Source organism: Chionomys nivalis, chromosome 11, assembly GCF_950005125.1.
Source record: "Chionomys nivalis chromosome 11, mChiNiv1.1, whole genome shotgun sequence".
In the NCBI taxonomy this organism is placed as follows: Eukaryota; Metazoa; Chordata; class Mammalia; order Rodentia; family Cricetidae; genus Chionomys; species Chionomys nivalis.
This window is the reverse complement of record NC_080096.1, coordinates 67,289,447-67,310,675: the sequence shown is the minus strand read 5'-3', so window position 1 is coordinate 67,310,675 and position 21,229 is coordinate 67,289,447. Positions and strand designations below refer to the sequence as shown.

General features: G+C 37.5%; 1 protein-coding gene across 31 annotated transcripts in view; it reads right to left on the bottom strand.

Moving 5' to 3' along the window:
- Positions 1-21,229, bottom strand: part of Ptprd (protein tyrosine phosphatase receptor type D) — a 2,217,081-nt gene that overhangs the window by 1,412,245 nt on the left and 783,607 nt on the right. For all 31 annotated transcript variants that reach the window (XM_057783903.1, XM_057783917.1, XM_057783909.1 and 28 more), the window contains one exon: positions 3,183-3,224. The gene's annotated coding sequence lies outside the window, so the exon portion shown is untranslated. The remainder of the gene's footprint in view (positions 1-3,182; positions 3,225-21,229) is intronic.

The following is a 21,229-nucleotide window of genomic DNA, read 5'->3' as shown; positions in this document are numbered from 1 at the left end:
GAAAATTAGGTTTGATCAAGAAAGATGCCCTGAAAAATCTCTAATGGGAATGCATGGCCCAATGGTCCAATGTTTTAGAACACCTTTGTTGCAGTTCCCCCTGAGTTCTACATCTAGAACAGTCTCAAGACTGCTGGCTGAGATGACCCAGGCTCACAGAATACTTCAGTCTGGCCTTGACCATAATCCTTAATTTTCTTTGGGTCCCTATAAGATGATTAGAGGCTCCAATCAGCAAAGAGTAGCCTAGAAAACTACACCCACATTCTGAAAAAAAATAGGTTATGGATGATTGCCTTTATTTAGAGTGTTGGTTACAGGTTGCTATTGATAATGATTAGGAAAAAAGCTAAACAAAGGAGGCTAAATTCACAGTTCTTGTTTTGAAAAGAAAATAAGGAAAATGCTCTGGGTAATGCTTTTGTACAATGTAAAGATTTGCCACTCATATTAGTTCTAAAAATGCTGATTGATCAGTAGCCAGGAAGTATCAGCAGAACAGCCAAACTAGGGCCATTCTTGGAAGAGGAAAGGCAGAGACAAAGTTACCAGTCAGATACAGAAGAAGTAAGATGGGAATGTCTCACTGAGAAAAAGGTACCAAACCACATAATTAAAAAAGATAAGAATTATGGGTTAAGTTGTAAGATCTAGTTAACTAACAGTAAGCCTGAGCTAATAGTTCAAACAGTTTATAATTAATGTAAGCCTCTGTGTGTTTCATTGGAACTGAGCAGCTGTGGGACCCAGCAGGACATAAACTTCTGTCTACACAAAACCTTCACAAGGTTAGTCCTGTCACCATTTGATCATGCATAAAAGAAGAATTCAGGTGGCCCTGGCCCTCACTTAGACATTGCAGCCAGATAGTTCATAGGTACCAGAAAGGGTATATATTGGGATCTTCAGTGGTATAGACCCTGGTAAAGTGCTCCTATTCTAATAAGTATTCTCTACTCCTGAGAGAATTGATAACAAACTCAGGATCTTGTCATTCATGAGTTTGTCCAAGAATGGCTTCCTTGGGTCCTTTGCAGTCAAATATCAAGGTGCTACCTGGGCTGAGTCTCATCTGAATTGTTTAGAAATACATCCACTTCCAATTTTTCTTCATTGTTGTCAGGGTTTCTATCCTTTTCAATCGTAGGACTAACAGCCAGGGCCAATCTCAGTAGAAGGAAACCAAGTCAAGTGATTTATCCAAGACCATCTCATGCCCTGTGATAAGTACTAGATAATTTCATTTTGACTTACAGTTACTTGCCCAGGGTTTCATAGTTAGAAGTCACAGCAATATTTAAAACCCAGGAAGATACTATTTCGAGTCATGACTCCCAACACCAGCCCCAAATATTCCTTATATCATGATAACTCCCTAGAATTTATTCTTGAAAACAACCTAGCCTTCAAATTATTGTCGGAAAGTCATTCTTGAACCTATCGGAATGGATAACTATAAACAGTCCTGGCAAGCAGAGTAAGTCTGTTTATTATACATGACACTGAGAGTCTTTGCATTGTGCTATTTGATTTGTTCCTTATCGAATGTCAATTCCCTAAAGCATCTGCATGAGGGAAGTTTGTGTCTGAACCCATTCATTCCTCATCAGGCATTGCTCATCAACTAGATGATTAACTTTAGATAATACAAAGTCACATCAATCTCTAAATGATGACTAAAAATGCATTGAGGGGATAAAGAATGCTTAAAATTTAAAGCATATTAAACTAATCACATGTTCATTTATAGAAAACTTCAGTGCTCATAGAAGAGAAACAGGATGAACACATACACTATGTTTTAGTCAAATTAAATTATAATAATCTGTACCTAATTGCATTTCCTTAAATACTGTGTTTGCGCAAAAGTCCTGTCAAGCATTCAATTATTACTAATGATAATATATATTTATACATATATGTATACACACACATTTTCCTACACTTACAAACCAATACCCAGTTTTTCTTTCAAAATAAAATTGCTTTATTGCGGAGTACTCTCTCACCAATTCACTTCTAGAGATATAACCCTGAAGGGTTGTAGTGGACTCTGACGATTTAACGAAACTAGGAAGGTACTGGGAGTGCACAGGAGTCTCTTTAATATTTACTTAAGTCCAAGGTGAACTTCTTTCTCTACCTTGTCTGAGGACTCACTTAAGACTGCCCCAGCAAACTTTAGTTGAAGTAAGTGTTCCCTTGGCATTTCCTTTGGAGGAAAGTACTGACCCTTGATAGCTCTTATGTGCAAGATTCAGTCTTCAGTTTTCACCCCAGCCTACTACCGTTCTCAAGTGTGTATGTGTCCTGTTCTTCACAAACAGGTTTTCCTCTATAATCATTCTATGTATCGCCATCTAAATGCAGTATGTGTAGTGTATCGTAGTGGTTATCATATTTGCTATGCATTTCTGAAAGCATACTCAGTCTTCTGACATTGAGACATTGTATTGCCACTTATGAATTTCATACTCAAAACCATACCTTCAAGTTACAAAAAAATCCCATAATGCCTTAAGTTTATGCTTTTGTATTGGGACATATTTCTGTGGATTGTGGGTTGGACTCACCCTTGTCTTTGGATTCTGTTACTATGTTTTACTCTCCTTGATGGGTCTGATTGCAGGAGACAATAAAGCTTTCTTAGCAATCCAGTATAAAAGGACCGACACCAGGAAATGGCTTTCCACTATTTCTTACCTCTCTTATAGTGATTTATGTACCTTTTACTGAGCAGTGGATATTCGGTTTCCTGAATATTGCAGTTTTCAAACTGATTGATAGTTTTAACTAATTTGTTCACTGAAAATCTAGATACATCTTAGTAATAATTTGGATACATATATTCTCTTTTAAGTAATCTATTACCAGTGTCGTTAAACATAGACCTCCCTAAAACTTGGAACAGTTTTATTGTATTATTGAGAGGACATCAATAGTATCAGCTTGATAGAATCTGTGAGTCTTTGTTAGTGTTTGTGAGGATTAAGACTTTTGGTAACTCAACAATGGTTTTTCTGACTGTTAGACTTCTGATTTTCTCTTACATATCTTCTACAAGATGAAAGAGGACATCATATGCTACTTTTGATCATATTAGAATCTTTTTAACCATACAGCATTAATATAGTTATGAGAAACATTCATTTGTTTACATAGAGAATGTGAATCATACATACCTTCATCCAAGGCACTTTCTGCTGTGGTCTCAGGACAGGAACCTAATGAAAAGAAAAAAAATAAGAGATTGTTCAATACCAATACATAAAACTAAAACTTTATTTAAGCTTTAATCTGTAATTACAATATATATCTACCTATCTATTAACTCTAAAAGATATATTATCTTTTGCCTTTTTAATTTAAGTTCAATACCACAGAAAAGGGTGAGCCATATGTATGCTATCCTAGCTCTCATTTTGAACCTATAAAAACCTCTACTATTTTATGTCTTAAGCCTTTTTTGCTTCAAGAATAAGTATAGAAGCAGATTTTGATTCAAAATTCTGTCAACCTTATGCCAATAATCAAACTTCACACTTTTCAAATATGCCATATAATTTATCTTCAGAATAATTGAAAAAAGAAATAGGTCAAACAGATTGAATCGTAATAAAAGCCTGACAACATTTGTTCATCAAAAAGTGGCAGTGGAGACCAATTAAAGTTAACTGTGAGTCATTAGCATGGTAATAATGCATCCAAGTTTCTCAATGAATCTGGAATAAATGCACAAATAATAGCCTTGAATGTGTTGTTTAAATGAACTTGAGCACTTTAAGAATCAAAAGATGAAATGGAACCAAATGTCCTCATTTTAATTTTATTATTCTATTACATTTCTAATTTCCAAATATTTTCAAAGACGTATTCCGTAAAGGCACATGTCTAAATCTGAGGACTTTCTTGACACATGTGTTGTAGCAATTATAAGAACTTCATTGAAATGTAAAAAGAATTAAAGAAACCCATTATTTTATTCATGTTTGGGGGACTTATTAACCTATCAATGCAGATGTAAAACCAATAAGTAAAAAAAAAGAAAGAAAAAATTAAAGCATCAGAACACAATATTCTTTGTTATCTTTAGCAGTATATTCGAGTGAAATTTTTACACTGAATGATAAATAACAACCATACAAAGAAATAAAACAAATTTCTTTTACATTTAATTGTTTAACAAAACCCTCATAAGACTTTGTTGTTACAGGTACTTACGTGGATAATCAAGTCAACTGAATTTAAATAGTAAATTCGGGGATATCAATTTCTGCATAGAAATGATGCAGAATTTTCTCACAGTGGAAGGAAATCGCAACAGTGAGCTTTCTAGAGCAAGGGCAATGCAGTCAAGCTGAAGATACACAGAAGAGTATAGACATGTATGTGTGCACAGACATGGATACACACAGGTACACACATACAGGTGCACACACACACCTTTAGCAGTTTGTAACAACAGGGATAATAAGAGGATTAAGAATTACTCTATACATATATCTATAAACAGAAGAATATACTACATGAAATACTTTGGTTCATAGTCAAAAATAGAATTGGACGGTTTGTGGATTTGAATCTTTATTTTTTTGTTTTATCAGGCACTTTCAGTTTTACGCAATTTGTATGTAGTTCTTTGAAACTCACCTTTCACAGTGAGTTGTTAGTAAATGTAAAATTATTTATCAAAAATGAATTGCTTAGAATAATTTGTGGGACACAAGAAGTGGCCAAAAGTACCATCTCTGAAAAACTGCAAAATGTTGATAAGTCATAATAACCCCCAAATGTTTTGTATTTATATTTTTTGATGTGCCTTCATCCTCGTATTGCTACACTGCTTTTCATTTTCATGGTGAAATTGCTGTTTGCTACATTTCTTTCTGTTTTTTTTTTTTTTTTTTTTTTTTTTTTTTTTTTTTTTACAAAATGCCTGAGGAACACAGACTCAGAGGACAAGCTTTTATTTAGAGAAACTAAAGTAAAAATGTCAGTGCTTTTCACTTCTTTTATTTTGTTGGAATGAAGCTTTAAAATGGAACTTAATAGATGTAATTCTAGGTTCCGTTTATGTAGGGTCTGGCATGACGAGAGGAAAAGAAAATCTCTTTAAATGGTAGAGATACACTTAATATTCTCCAAGGTAAAGAAAGACAAGAATCCAAAGTGTAATGCCTGTGACTGTGGGGGTGAGACAGCAGGATTTTATAAAATCGTGGAGGTCAGCATCACTACCAAGCTAAAATAAATTATCATGGAAACACATGGCACCACAAAGTCAGAGATGATCTTAGAAAGGAAGTATTTAACCAGCCTCTAAACACATCTGTTTGGTTACAGGAGTAGTCACCACATTAGAAATTGTACTAAAGTTACTGCTCTGGTATTTATGATGGGTAGATAAACCTGTGATGGGAACATTTTATATTAGGAAAGAGAACATTATTTTTTTCTTCTTGAAGATCAGTTTATTTGAAATGAAAACAAGCTAAAACTTGGTGAATAAAAGTCTTCAAAGATTAATAAACAAGAATAATAACAAGGAAAATAGGGAAAAGACAAAGTAGAAGGACCACAACCTCAGCAAGAACGGTTCTAAATTTCACACAGAAATGCAGTCCCTGGTTAACCAGCTGTTTGCATTCTTAGGTAGCAGGGAAGTTCCTTACCAAGGAACTTTTTACCAAAACTGATTGTTTTCCTCTCTTCCCACACTAAACATTTACCAAATCTGGGTGTAGTTTTGCTTATCACATAACTGGGTTGATGTATTATTGCTATACAGTGCGGCAATGGGGAACCTGCAAAGTTCTCTACAATGAATTTGATGAATAGGAAAGGGAAATTCAGCCCAGAGTATTATGTGTGGTAGTTCAGTGGAACAGCCACCAATGGATGTGTGGCGACAGCTTACTTATCAGCAAGATTTGCATAAATCCTCTAAAATTGTGAGAGCCTAACAATTACTTAAAATGAGTCTTCCTTGGGTAAGCATCTGGACAAAGTATGTTTCAGTTGTTAATCTCGTTCAGCTTGAAGTGCATAATTTTTCCCTGCCGATCACCAAAAGTTTCCCTCTTTCTGCATGAAGTCCTGCAGGTAATTATGCTCCTATGTATTCCCCAAATATGATATATATCATCAAATACTGTAATTGCATTAGAAATACTTTAAGAAATATCCTATTTTCTTTGTCATAATTAGAATTGTTTTTTCATCTGCGCATGTGTTTGTGACTTTGGTCAAGGTGTATATGTTACACAATGCCTATGGAGGTCAGACGTTTTGCTGGTTATCACTGGGTATACTAGACTAGCTGGCATGTGAGCTCCCAGGAATTCTCTTGTAGCAGCCCCATCTCATCACTGAAGAACTGGGTTTACAGTCACATGCTACTGCTTATAGCTTTTCATAGAGTATACGAGTCTAAATTCACATCCCCAGGCTTGTCTACTAGTCACTCTGCCCACTGAACCATTTCTCCAGCACACAATTAGAAACTTTATGACATAATTGGTGGGGAACAAACAAAATCCTTTAAGGAAGGTAAAATTAGCTGTAAATGGTGGCTCAAGTCTATAATTCCGTGATTTGAAGGGTGAAAACATGAAGATAGCAAGTCCAAGATTAGCCTAGTCTACAAAGAAAAAAATCAAGTTTCAAAGAATTGTTTACTCATTTTAGTTCTTTTTCCAAAAAAGATATTAATTACTATACATAAAAATAATATTCAGTTCCACTGGTATTCATATAAAGAAGACACAATACACAAAAGAGTTGGTGTGAACTAATCCTTAAACAGTAGAACAATTATTTAATGGAAACTCAAGTAAAATTTTTGCATTATTCTGTGTTCATTTGAGAATGTCTCATTATTATCATAGAGCTCAGAGGACTTAACCTGTGAAATATTAGTGTTTTAATATTGATTTATGAAGACTTTCAAATTTTATAAAAAGCTAAATTAGAACTTCTTCTTTTGAGAATTTTCTGTTCAGCTCAGTGCCCCATTTTATAATTGGGTTGATTAGCCTTTTACGGTCTAGTTTCTTGAGTTCTTTATATATTTTGGAGATCAGACCTTTGTCAGTTGCAGGGTTGGTGAAGATCTTCTCCAAGTCAGTGGGTTGCCTTTTTGACTTGGTGACAGTGTCCTTTGCTTTACAGAAGCTTCTCAGTCTCAGGAGGTCCCATTTATTCAATGATGCCCCTAGTGTCTGTGCTGCTGAGGTTATACGTAGGAAATGGTCTCCTGTGCTCATGTGTTGTAGAGTACTTCCCACTTTCTCTTCGATCAAGTTCAGTGTGTTCAGACTAATATTGAGGTCTTTAATCCATTTGGACTTTAATCCATTTGGATTTTTGTGCATGGTGATAGATATGGATCTATTTTCATTCTTCTACAAGATAGACATCCAGTTTTGCCAGCACAATTTGTTGAAGATGCTCTCTTTTTTCCATTGTATACTTTTAGCTCCTTTATCAAAAATCAGGTGTTCATAGGTTAGTGGGGTAAAGTCAGGGTCATCTATTCGATTCCATTGGTTGACTTCTCTGTTTTTATGCCAGTACCAAGCTGTTTTCAATACTGTAGCTCTGTAATAGAGTTTGAAGTCAGGGATGGTAATGCCTCCAGACAGTCCTCTATTGTATAAGATTGTTTTGGCTATCCTGGGTTTTTTGTTTTTCCATATAAAGTTGGTTATTGTCTTCTCCAGATCTGTGAAGAATTTTGATGGGATATTGATGGAGATTGCATTGATACCATAGATTGCTTTTGGTAGAATTGCCATTTTTACTATGTTGATCCTTCCAACCCAAGAGCAAGGGAGATCCTTCCATTTTCTGGTGTCCTCTTCAATCTCTTTCTTCAAAGACTTAAAGTTCTTGTCAAACAGATCTTTCACTTCCTTGGTCAGAGTTACCCCAAGATATTTTATGCTATTTCTGGCTATCGTGAAAGGTGATGCTTCTCTGATTTCCCTCTCTGCTTCCTTATCCTTAGTGTATAGGAAGGCAACTGATTTTTTGGAGTTGATCTTGTATCCTGCCACATTACCAAAGGTGTTTATCAGCTGTAGGACTTCTTTGATAGAGTTTTTGGGGTTGCTTATGTATACTATTATATCATCTGCAAATAATGAAAGCTTAACTTCTTCCTTTCCAGTACGAATCCCCTTGATCCCCTTATGTTGTCTTATTGCTATTGCTAAAACTTCAAGCACAATATTGAAGAGGTATGGAGAAAGTGGACATCCTTGTCATGTTCCTGATTTTAGTGGGATGGCTGTGAGTTTTTCTCCGTTTAATTTAATGTTAGCTGTCTGCTTGCTGTAAATAGCTTTTATTATTTTTAGGTATGACCCTTGTATCCCTAATCTCTCCAAGTCCTTTATCATAAATGGGTGTTGAATTTTGTCGAATGCTTTGAGCTGAACAGAAAATTCTCAAAAGAAGAAATTCAAATGGCCAAAAGACACTTAAGATCATGCTCAACTTCCTTAGAGATCAGGGAAATGCAAATCAAGACAACTTTAAGATACCATCTTACACCTGTCAGAATGGCTAAAATCAAAAACACCAATGATAGCCTTTGCTGGAGAGATTGTGGAGAAAGGGGTACACTCATCCATTGCTGGTGGGAATGCTAACTTGTGCAACCACTTTGGAAAGCAATATGGCGGTTTCTCAGAAAATTTGGAATCAACCTACCCCTGCACCCAGCAATACCACTCTTGGGAATATATCCAAGAGATGTCTTATCATACAACAAAAGTATATGCTCAACTATATTCATAGCAGCATTGTTTGTAATAGCCAGAACCTGGAAACAATCTAGATGCCCTTCAATGGAAGAATGGATGAAGAAAGTATGGAGTATATACATATTAGAATACTACTCCGCAGTAAAAAACAGTGACTTCTTAAATTTTGTATACAAATGGACGAAAATAGAAAACACTATCCTGAGTGAGGTAAGCCAGACCCAAAAAGAGGAACATGGGATGTTCTCACTCATATTTGGTTTCTAGCCATAAATAAAGGACATTGAACCTTTAATTCGTGATCCTAGAGAAGCTAAATAAGAAGGTGACCCCCCAAAAAAACATATAAGCATCCTCCTGAATATTAAGCTTCATCAGGCGATGAAAGGAGACAGAGACAGAGACCCACATTGGAGCACCAGACTGAAATCTCAAGGTCCAAATCAGGAGCAGAAGGAGAGAGAGCACGAGCAAGAAACTCAGGACCGCGAGGGCTGCACCCACACACTGAGACAATGGGGATGTTCTATCGGGAACTCACCAAGGCCAGCTGGCCAGGGTCTGAAAAAGCATGGGATAAAATTGGACTCCCAGAACATAGCAGACAATGAGGACTACTGAGAACTCAAGAACAATGGCAATGGGTTTTTGTTCCTACTGCACGTACTGGCTTTGTGGGAGCTTAGGCAGTTTGGATGCTTACCTTACTAGACCTGGATGGAGGTGAGTGGTTCTTGGTCTTCGCACAGGACAGGGAACCCTGATTGATCTTTGGACTGACGAGGGAGGGGGACTTGATGGGGGAGGGGGAGAGAAATGGGAGGCGGTGGCGGGGAGGAGGCAGAAATCTTTAATAAATAAATAAATAAATAAATAAAAAAGAAAACAAAACAAAACAAAAAAAGCTAAATTAAATAAATAGATAGATGGGTGGATAGATAGAAGATAGATAGATAGATAGATAGATAGATAGATAGATAGATAGATAGATAGAATGATAGAATGATAGAATGATAGATAGATAGATATAAACACCCAGCCACATTTGAGGTCACTGATTGTTTTCAAGGATCTTCCCCGCAGATGCCAAATATCTGGGAAGTCATGAGTAAGTTTCTGAAGATAGCTATTTCACTACAGAGAAACTCCTTTAGCTAAAACCAGCAAATAAAAGGAAGGAGAAAGGAAAGGATACAGGAGGTATTTGAATATCACTCTTTGAAAAGTCCAGAAGGTAAAAAAGGTATTATTAAGCTAAACCTATTCCAATGACCAGTACCCTTAAAGAGGTTAGACCACAGAACACAAGGTGATGGGAAAGGCTCTTGTTGCTCTTCCTAATGTGGGTGTAAAGGAAAATCCTAGAAAGTTCAAAATGGTCATGTGTGGATAATAATCATCCCATAGGACCCACAAACTGGTCCTATTTCTTGACCACAATGAGATGTGTTCTAACAGAAAGAGATTAAGTTACTGGTTTTTCACCTAAGTATAATCACTAGTTCACTCAAAATAAATTTTCATCCCAAGAATTTGTGGCCCTGATTGCTTTATATTTGGCATCACTCTAGCTTTTCTCTTATATTCCACATATGTCATCACATTCCTTTGATGTTTTATGTTCTTATTGAAGTGTCTGTCACCTGACAACCATCCAGGAGCCCTGTGAGGGGTCATGTTGATTTACTTAGGTAGAGCCATTTATAGGCTTGGGTCTTCAAGCAGACGGGAAGGAGGAAGTAAGTTGAAAACTAGAGTTTGTGATTTCTTGCTTTGAGACATTTGATGCAATATGAACAACAGTTCAAACCCTGAGTTTGTGATGTCTTCACTATGATAGACTAACATTGACCTGTTAGTCAAAATGAACCCCATTGCTGGATGATCTCATATTGCAAAGAAAATGTAATAATTTTGTGTGTGGTAAGCTATGCCCCCGAGACAATTTAATTATAGGTGGATATTTAGTGATTTTACAGTTGTGAGTAAAGAAATAAAAGTGAAGGAATTAATTCGTTTGACTCTGCCAACATCTTTCCCTAGATTTCACCAATGTTGGTGTGTATATTAGTGGTGTGTGAGGTATGTTTGTGTGTATGTGTGTGCATGTGTGTGGTGTGGTGTGTTTGTGTGTTTGTGAGGATCAGAGATTGACGCCATCTGTCTTCTTCAATCCCTTTCCACTTTATTTACTTAAGCAGTGTTTCACACCTGAACCCAGGACTCTTATAGGCAGCTTTCTTGTGGGTACTTGAGATTTAACTTCAGTTGAAACACTTTATGTACTGAACAATGTCCCAACCCCTAAAGTTTCCTTTCATAAGTGAGGGAGTAAAAGACATCATTTTCTCAGAATCAGCCATGAGTCACAACTGTTCTCTAGAAGAGTCAAGAGACAGAAAAGAGAGTTTGCTGCAGGTTGTCTTTAAATGCACCATGGTACCAGCTATGATCCTTAAGTGTCTTTCTATCTTTATTATGGCCAAATTGATGGGCACTGATAGTATCCAAAGGGAAATTGTTAATTACCTCTCAGAGATATAGAGTTATCTTATAATATAAGATATAAAGGATTGTTTTATGCTCTGCTCAATTGCATATTATATAGTTTATATACTGTTTGATCAAAATAGAGCAATATAAACCTTAAATACTACCACTTCCAAGTAAACAAGCAAGTTTAAAGTTTTAAAAATAAAGTAGTGTATGTTGCACATACTCATGAAAGTCAACTTATGTTGTTAAGTTGCTAAGTTAGACTGACACCAGAATGCTTAGAACATTCTGCCACCTAGTTTTTTTCATAAATTGGTAATGACAGGAAGAGATATTTTTGATATAGCTTGCACAGAGTGAGTGTATCATTTAAGAAAACTCATGAAAAGATTTTTGTGGTTACCCCACACTAGTATTATTATTTATTGTGTGTTATCTATTTATCTACTATTACATTGTCTTTATTCTAAAATGGTGCTATATATTATATATTATAATATATAATGTCATATTATATATAATAGATATTATTCTAGAAGATAGTTGTGATTTTCCAATAAAAATAATAATTGTGAACAACCAACTTGGTAAACAGATGTCTACTACTTGATGTCTTAAGGTTTGCTTTGTCTAGATCACAATGCTTAAAATGACTTATGATGGCAATGCCATGCACATCAGTATTGGGAGTGCTGAGCCATAGTGTACCCGAAAGAAATATTGTGTCCACGTATACTGTGATCAATAAAACACACTGAACTTTGAATTTTGTTTCATTTTCCTAAAAAGATTTGCATCTTAAAATTACTTTTCCTAAATTAAGAATATGTAGGGGTGGTAAAGACCACAACAAATACGAATCTCAAGAAATCGCACCCCTTTAAGGTCCTCTTTATGTCCCAGTAACAGTGGAACAGTGACATATAAAGGTGTTTGGAACCCCATTATGATGATAATTAGGCTTTGTGTCCCAGGGTTCACAGACCATTATCTTAAGTAAATTGTGTGCCCTCACAGAACTTAAAAATTATCCAAAGCATCCCATAGTTAATATTTTCAAGTTCAAAAGCTGACAAAAAGTATACCTGAACAATTACTGTACTTGTAACATATTCTTTATTTTTTTTATTTTAGAATCTACTGATCTATTCAAATTAGATATTGAGGGGCTAAAGATGGCTCAGCAGTTAAGAGCACTGACTGCTTTTCCAGAGGACCACAATTCTATTCTTAGCATCCACATGCTGCTTAACAATCATCTGTAACTCCAGGCTCAGGGAATCTGAGACTGTTTTTCTGGATTCTGTGGGCACCATATGACAAGGTACACATCCATGCAGGGACAACACTCATATACGTAAATTTTTAAAAAGAATCGGCATTCTTAGAATAAAGGAGTCACTACACTATTATACATATCGCAAGCATCCATTTATCAAAACGTAAGGAAATTTCGACTACATACAAAGTACCAGAATCTCAATGAATATCTTCTGTTGCAGGTATGTGGATACTGGGAAGCATACAATCCTAAAGAAAAGTTAATCATGAGACTTCTTCCTTGTCTTATAAATGCTTGGTTTTCAGAAAGCTCAAACCTCTGACAACAGAAGGCAAAGGAGGAGCTAAATTGGGGCTGTGTGAGCAGCGCTACTTCTGCGATGCACCTTACAGGCCTGATGGAGGACACGGGCTCTTTGCTATTTCTGAATGTTGGACTTGGGTTCCAGCTCAGAAATCAGAATATCCCATATTCATCAATCAATACTAGGCATTAATGAATCTGTCACTTCACAAGATTATCAACTAATTACATCAATAATCGGATTCCATCTTACTTTGTCTTTTTAATTTTAACCACAGAGACTTACCCATGAAGGTCACTTGCTTTATGGTACTGCTAACACAGGCACATCATTAATGTAATCGCTAAAATATTTCTCAGAAGCTGAAGGGCTGGATCCTTGTGAATTTTAAGCCATGGTTTTTGTTGTTGCTTTCATTGTTGTTTGTTTGTTTTTAAGGAAGGAGATCAGAATCTGAATTCTCGTTTTGTCCAAACTGTTTTGGTTTTGAGAAAGTCATATCTGTTTTTTGGTTTTCATTTTCTTCATCAAAGAATGGAATAATTAGAATTACAACCTGAAGATTCACTCATTTCTGAATTTTGTTCTGACTCTTCATCTAAGTTTTAACTGGAGGGAAGTGTGATACCTAAAGTTTCTCAAAGTAGGCCAAGACTAGTTTAATAATGATAATGCTAACAACAACAGTAATAATAATAATAATAACAAGAATAATAATTGCTGATTCCTATTTTATTCTCATCTCAGCCCATCTTCCATATCATGACAGGGACATTACCCAAAAGGTTAATCCACTCCATGCTGTCCTCCTGCTAAAATCACACAATAGCGTTCTCCCTTCTATGCTACACTATACAGTTCTCAGTCTGGGTATCTTGGGAGTCATGTGCCCCTATTCAGTCACACTCCTCTTCCATTCTAGGGACACCAGTGAACATAATGTATTTCACTTCTGTATTTTCCCATTATTTCCCAGTTTCTACACTAAAACCCATTTAACTTGAGTCTTGATATACTCTTTTTAAACCATCCTCTCTTCCAATCTTTGCCTGGAGTATGTGCCCGGTATGGAAAAATTTGAGATATCTTCCACTCTATGTGATAATCTGGAAATGCAAGTTTTGTTTCATTTTCTTTCTTTCAAAATTTTTGGAAGTTGCTTTGCAGAAGGGGTTTGCTTTTAAGTCATATCTAGCACCTAATACAATGCTTAGCAAAAAAAGACACTCAGAAAATGTAAGTTGACTGGAGGCATGAAAGAATAAACAATATGTTTCACATAAAGTATTATAGTCTCTTTTTCCCCTCACTTTAAATACAAAATATAATCTATTGGTTCCTCCTACCGCCCAACAGTGAGCCAAGAGTTGAATGATATTGGCTGAAGCATGTCAGAAGTGGCATCCCAACAGACTCGTGACAATTTTCAAATAACTTCTCCTTTCAAAGTGTTGAGTTGAAAACACAATGTAAGAGCAGAGTAGCCTGGTAAGGCACCATTTGTAGCCCCTTCCCAACAGCGACTCACCTCCACCCCACAGCACACTGACAGCAAATCTCATTTGTTAACTGGAAAATAGTCAGCTAATTTTAAGCACACGTTTTCCAAGAAGTCAGAACACACATTCTCCTATCTTCTGGGTTGTAAGGCATAAATTCAGGAATTCAACTCTAAAAATACTTGTGATGCAGAACATCTGTGCATGGATGATCTAGATGCCACGGAAGAGAACTTTACAATTATGTAGCTTGCCTCATAAAAGCTCACATTCTGAAGTCCTTGTGTTTTCCTTGCTGACCTGTACTAGCACAGGAAGTACAGAGGAACTAAAACCACTCTTACATCTGGACCTCAGACCTTTCTCTGCAAAATTAGGCGGTCAAAATAGATTGTGCTTAGACAAGTGTCAAATGCTTATTTTGAAAGAGGAAAAAATTCCTAAGAAATATCTACTGCAGCTTTTCTTCTGATGTACTTACTGCCCAAACACAAGAACATGCACATGCATGTATACAAACACACAAAAACCTAAAATGCACTCATTTCCTTGGGACATCCACTGTTGACTCCAGAACAGAGAGTGAAGCACTGTATCCAGGAGCCCTTTCAGCACACATGGCTGCTTTTTGTCAGGTCTCTTCAAAAGTGTCTTCAGCCCCCCAGTGGCTGCTTGAGTATTTTTCTAACAGGAATTTGACCACACAGTGGGCATGATATGTGAAAAGTCACCCCAGCAGCCATGTGGGATGGCATACAAATAGTGTTTAAAATGTATCTTGAGACCACTGTGAAAATTATAATTGACAGGCTGATACAATGAAGGTTTTCTCAGGGTCTATGATGGTTAATCTTGGTTGCCAGCATGATTAGAAATGGCATCAACTGAAAGGCGAGCCACTCTGCACACAGCTATGAGAACTCTTCTTGAACAGGTTACTTGACGTGGGAAGACCTACAGTAAATACAGCTCACATGTTCCAGTGGCATCTGAGATATAGAAAGGTCGAAGAAACAAGCCTGAGGGTTTGCACCTTTGCCTTTCCTCTCACTGACAGAACTCTGCTTTATGACTGCTGTCAACCATGCCTGCCTCATTCATTCACTGATATGAGAACTCTGCTTCTTGTGGCTTCCAAATGTGGACTGAAGGCCAATGACTTCCCAGTTATCTCCCAACCCTTTACCACCAGACTGAGCAGTTACCTCCTTCTCTGCCTCTCTGACACAGTCTTGCTGGATTCCCCAGGCTGTATCATATAAGTCGGTTTAAGAAAACTCCTTTAGAGTCCCTAACGCCTTCAGACCACTTGATAGGAATTTGATCCATTATTTCTTACTGACAGTTAATTGAATGAATATAAACGAATCTTTAAAAGACTCATGGGAACCTTGGAATTTTCAAAACGGGGGTAGGTTATAAATGTGTTAATTGAGGAAGCAAAATTGACATTTCCTATGATTTTCAGTAGACACACAAGGAAGCCTCATTGGGGAAAAGTTTGGAAAGTGCCAGGACTGTGCAGATAATTAGTGAGGACCTAAAAGTAGACCAGTCAGCCACGACTTTCAAGTCTAGTAATTTCTTCCGTTGAGTCTGCTGCTGTCTGTTGACAAAACTTTTGTAATAACTAAAAATGGCTTTCTGAATTATACACCAAAAAGTACCATAAAGACAAGAACTTTGCCTCAGGATCTTGAACTACTCCTTCAACTATAATATCTTGCCAACTGAGTTGCTGTCATAAACACTCATTACATAAAAAGTGATTCAGGCTTTGAAATTAACTGCTACCTCACAGACTTGTGAAATCGGCAGAGAATTGGGCTATTTTGTTGCAGTGGTGTCCCACACATCAGTTGCCTTAGATGTTCTCTAGCTTAACACTATTTGGCTTGTACATAATTCATAAATACCTATTGACTGAATTACATTATACATAAGCCTGAAATATGAAGCCAAATTATTTCAGCGCATCAAAATAAACAACCAAATCATCATGAGACTTACTATCCCATGTGTGTAGTCATGTAAAAAGCTATGTTTAAATTCCTCCCAGGTTAACAGTGATGCATCTCATTAAAAAAACAAAACCTCAAAGAAAAATGATGATATCAAATATGTTATCCTAGCAACAGCAGTTCTTACAGGTTCCTTGTGGAAGCCTGGCTCTTCGTTTTAGAGTCTGCATATGTTACATTTCCAAATGATGTTTTTCCCATTATGGGAGATATGCACTTTGCGTATTTCTTTCTACTGACTTTCAAAGCAAGCATATTGCACGTTGTAGTGAGAAACAATTCCAACTTCTCTCTTGCATAAAATATCAGAGCTAATCATTTAATAAGAAGAAACAGAATCTTCTTTTTCTTTTCATTGCACTTCCCTTTCAAAAAATGCTTTTCAGCCCACCGAGTCATGACGACTAATCCTTTCTGGGGTGGGTACACTCTTCTCCCCCAAGAAGCTAGCAAATTAAAATGGAATGTGCACCGATGACACTGAGAATACTCAGGAATGGGCACCAGTGTGGGAAAGAATCTATAATTAAACTAAAATGCAAATTTTAATTATAATTTCATTAAGCAGATAACATGTAATAAAATGCAATTGAAAGAATCCAAAGGATGCCCAGTAATGAGTGCGCAAGCAAAGTGTCTCATGGCTTGCCTATGACCCTGCTTTCTGCTGCAGGCCCTGTTCTCAGAGCTTGAGTTTCAGTATCTTTCCAAGGATTTGGCAGCAATTAAATAATTTCTTTTGCCATTTCATCCAAAACAAAGGTAATTATTTTTCCTTTGCCTTAAACTTCATTTGCTCAAGACTAAAAATGCCTAAAGCACTTATGCATTCATTGCATATACCAGTGGGTGCTGAAGGCACCTGGCCAGTCAGTTGTCAGTGGTTTGTGGCAAACCCAGTTGGAATTATAAATAATGGTGAGAAAATTCTTTCTGTGTCTATATTAAAGATAAATAATAACGTTAGAAGTCATAAAATAAGTTACTATAATTGTCATTTATTTGTCAACAAACATTTACAGCAAGTTAAAAGGAGCCCAAAAATTTTACTATAATATGATCAAAGAAAGCATGTACCTAAAAGTAAAATTCCATCTTCTTTGATATAAAATATATTTAATTTGAAGGTGGGATTCCAGATATAACTGTGCATGGATGGAAGCTAAGATTTAGAAAGTTTTCTGTCCAATTCCAAAGCACAGATAAATCAGAGAAACACTTTCACTAAGGCTACCAACCCAGAGCAGTGAGTGCCTGACTAGAGGGCAGGCCTCAAGGTCCCCGCCAGGGAACGCGGGGCCCCTGCTGCTGGGGCTGCAGTGTCTGCTGTGCTCTCCTGGACCTGCTCTGCCTGCCCCCTGCATCCCTTGGTCCCTGGCTCATTGGGGCTACCAGGAGTCCCTGTGTAGGTGCTGAGAAGTCCCATCTGGACGGGTGAGTGTGTGCTATCCTGGGGCGGACTGTCCCAGTAGAGAGCACAAACGCGCCTCCCCAGCTCCTGCTGCAGGGCTTTCTTTCCTACACACGCGCCCCCACCCCCACCCCCAAGCCTGCCTTGTCTGCAAGGTCCTTTGCTGTGGAACAGTTTCCTGCCCTTTCACTAAGGCTACCAACCCAGAGCAGTGAGTGCCTGACTAGAGGGCAGGCCTCAAGGTCCCTGCCAGGGAACGCGGGCCCCTGCTGCTGGGGCTGCAGTGTCTGCTGTGCTCTCCTGGACCTGCTCTGCCTGCCCCCTACTTCCCTTGGTCCCTGGCTCATTGGGGCTACCAGGAGTTCCTGTGTAGGTGCCAAGAAGTTTCATCTGGACGGGTGAGTGTGTGCTATCCTGGGGCGGACTGTCCCGGTAGAGAGCACAAAGCCCCCTACACTAAGGCTACCCAACCAGAGCAGTGAGTGCCTGCCTAGCAGGCAGGCCTCTGCAACCCCTGAAAGGGAGCGCAGGCACCTCCAGCTTGTACTGCAGTGTCGCCTGTGTTCTACTCCACCCCGCCCTACCCCTTGCATTCGGCCTTTTTTCCGCGGGTCATTGGAATACCAGGCATCCCTGTTTTGGTGTTGAGGAGTTCATCTGGAAGGGAACGTTCCTGCCCCTACACTGAGGAGATACACCTAGAGAGTTATTCACAGCAAAGACTGGTCCAAGACACCAGGCCTCTCCTGGCTCCATTTGAAGGAAAAGATGGGCAGGCGCCAATGCAAGAATTCCCCCAACAACTTGAAAAGCAACGTGACATCACCAGAATCCAGGAATCCCGAAATGAGAAGTGTACACCCTAATCCAGAAGAATTAGAAGAATTCGACTCAAAAGTGAATTATATGAAAATAATAGAGGACCTTAAACAGGAGGTGAAAAACTGCCATAATCGATTAGAGATTATAAACAAAAAGGTAGAGGAAATGAATAAATATCTCAAAGATACCCAAGAAAACCAAGAGAAACAAGAAAAAGTAATCAAACAGGTAAGGGAAACGGTTCAAGACCTGAAGAATGAAGTGGAAGTAATAAAGAAAACACAAATCGAGGGAAGGATGGAGATGGAAAATTTGAATAAACGAACAGGAACTACAGAGACAAGTACCACCAACAGATTACAAGAGATAGAAGAAAGAATCTCAGACACTGAAGATACCATAGAGAAAATAAACACTCTCATCAAAGAAAACAGCATAATCAACAAATTCTCATCACAAAACATTCAGGAAATCTGGGACACAATAAAAGACCAAACCTAAGAATAATAGGGATAGAAGAGGGAGAAGTAGAGCTCAATGGTCCAGAAAACATATTTAATAAAATTATAGAAGAAAACTTTCCCAACCTTAAGAAAGATATTCCTTTGAAGGTCCAAGAAGCATACAGAACACCAAATCGACTGGATCAAAAAAAAAAAAAAATCTCCTCGTCATATAATAATCTAAACACAAAACATACAGAATAAAGAAAGAATATTAAGAGCTGCAAAGGAAAAGGAAAAAGGTCAAGTTACCTATAAAGGTAAACCTATCAGACTTACACTTGATTTCTCTATGGAAACCATGAAAGCCAGAAGGTCCTGGATAGATGTACTGCAGAAACTAAGAGACCATGGATGCAAGCCCAGACGACTGTACCCAGCCAAGCTTTCGTTCACTATAAATGGAGAAAACAAAGTTTTCCAGGATAAAAACAAATTTAAACAATACGTAGCCACAAATCCAGCCCTTCAGAAAGTAATAGAAGGAAAATCACAAACCAAGGAATCCAACAATGCCCACAATAACTCAGACATCTAATGACCCTTCACCAGCACAACTTGAAGAAGGGAAACACACAAACTCTACTACCAAAAGAAAGAAAGAAAGAAAGGAAAAATGACCGGAGTAAACAACCACTGGTCATTAATATCACTTAATATCAATGGACTCAACTCACCTATAAAGAGGCACAGGCTAAGAGATTGGATATGAAAACAGGATCCAACATTCTGCTGCTTACAAGAAACACACCTCAACCACAAAGACAGACATCTACTCAGAGTAAAGGGCTGGGAAAAGGTTTATCAAGTAAACGGACCTAAGAAACAAGCAGGTGTGGCCATACTAATTTCTAAGAAAGTTGACTTCAAACTAAAATCAATCAAAAGAGATGGAGAGGGACATTTTTTTACTCATAACAGGAACAATTCACCAGGATGAAGTCTCAATCCTGAATATATATGCCCCTAATATAAAAGCACCCACTTATGTAAAAGAAACGTTACTAAAACTCAAGGCAGTCATCAAACCACACACACTAATAGTAGGAGATTTCAACACTCCTCTCTCACCAATGGATAGGTCAATCAGACAGAAACCTAACAGAGAAATAAGAGGATTAAGGGAGGTAATGAATCAAATGGACTTAACAGACATCTATAAAACATTCCACCCAAATAGGAAAGAATATACCTTCTTCTCTGCAGCTCATGGAACCTTCTCGAAAATAGACCACATACTCGGTAACAAAGCAAACCTACACAGCTACAAAAAAATATCGGTAACCACCTGTATCTTATCAGATCACCATGGATTAAAGTTAGAATTCAACAACAGTGCTATCCCCAGAAAGCCTATGAACTCATGGAAACTGGACAGTCAACTACTGAACCACACCTGGATCAAGGAAGAAATAAAGAAAGAAATTAAAGTCTTTCTTGAATTCAATGAAAACGAAGACTCAACATACTCAAACCTATGGGACACTATGAAAGCAGTGCTAAAAGGAAAGTTCATAGCATTAAGTGCCCACTTAAAGAAAACGGAGAAAGCACACATTGGAGACTTAATAGCCCACCTGAAAGCTTTAGGAAAAAAAAGAAGCAGACTCACCTAGGAGAAGTAGAAGACTGGAAATAATCAAATTGCGGGCTGAAATCAACAAAATAGAAACACAGAAAACAATCCAAAGAATCAATGAAACAAAAAGCTGGTTCTTGGAGAAAATCAATAAGATTGATAAACCCCTATCCAACCTAATCAAACGGCGGAGAGAGAATACGCAAATTAACAAAATCAGAAACGAAAAGGGAGACATAACCACAGACACAGAGGAAATTCAGAGAATCATTAGATCTTACTACAAAAACCTGTATGCCACAAAATTGGAAAATGTTAAACAAATGGACACTTTTTTAGATAAGTACCATATATCAAAGTGAAACCAGGACCAGGTGAACAATCTAAATGGACCTGTTAGTCACGAAGAATTAGAAGTTGTTATAAAAAACCTCCCCACCAAAAAAAGCCCAGGTCCAGATGGCTTCAATGCAGAATTCTACCAGAACTTCCAAGAAGACCTAATACCTATACTCCTTAATGTATTTCACAATATTGAAACAGA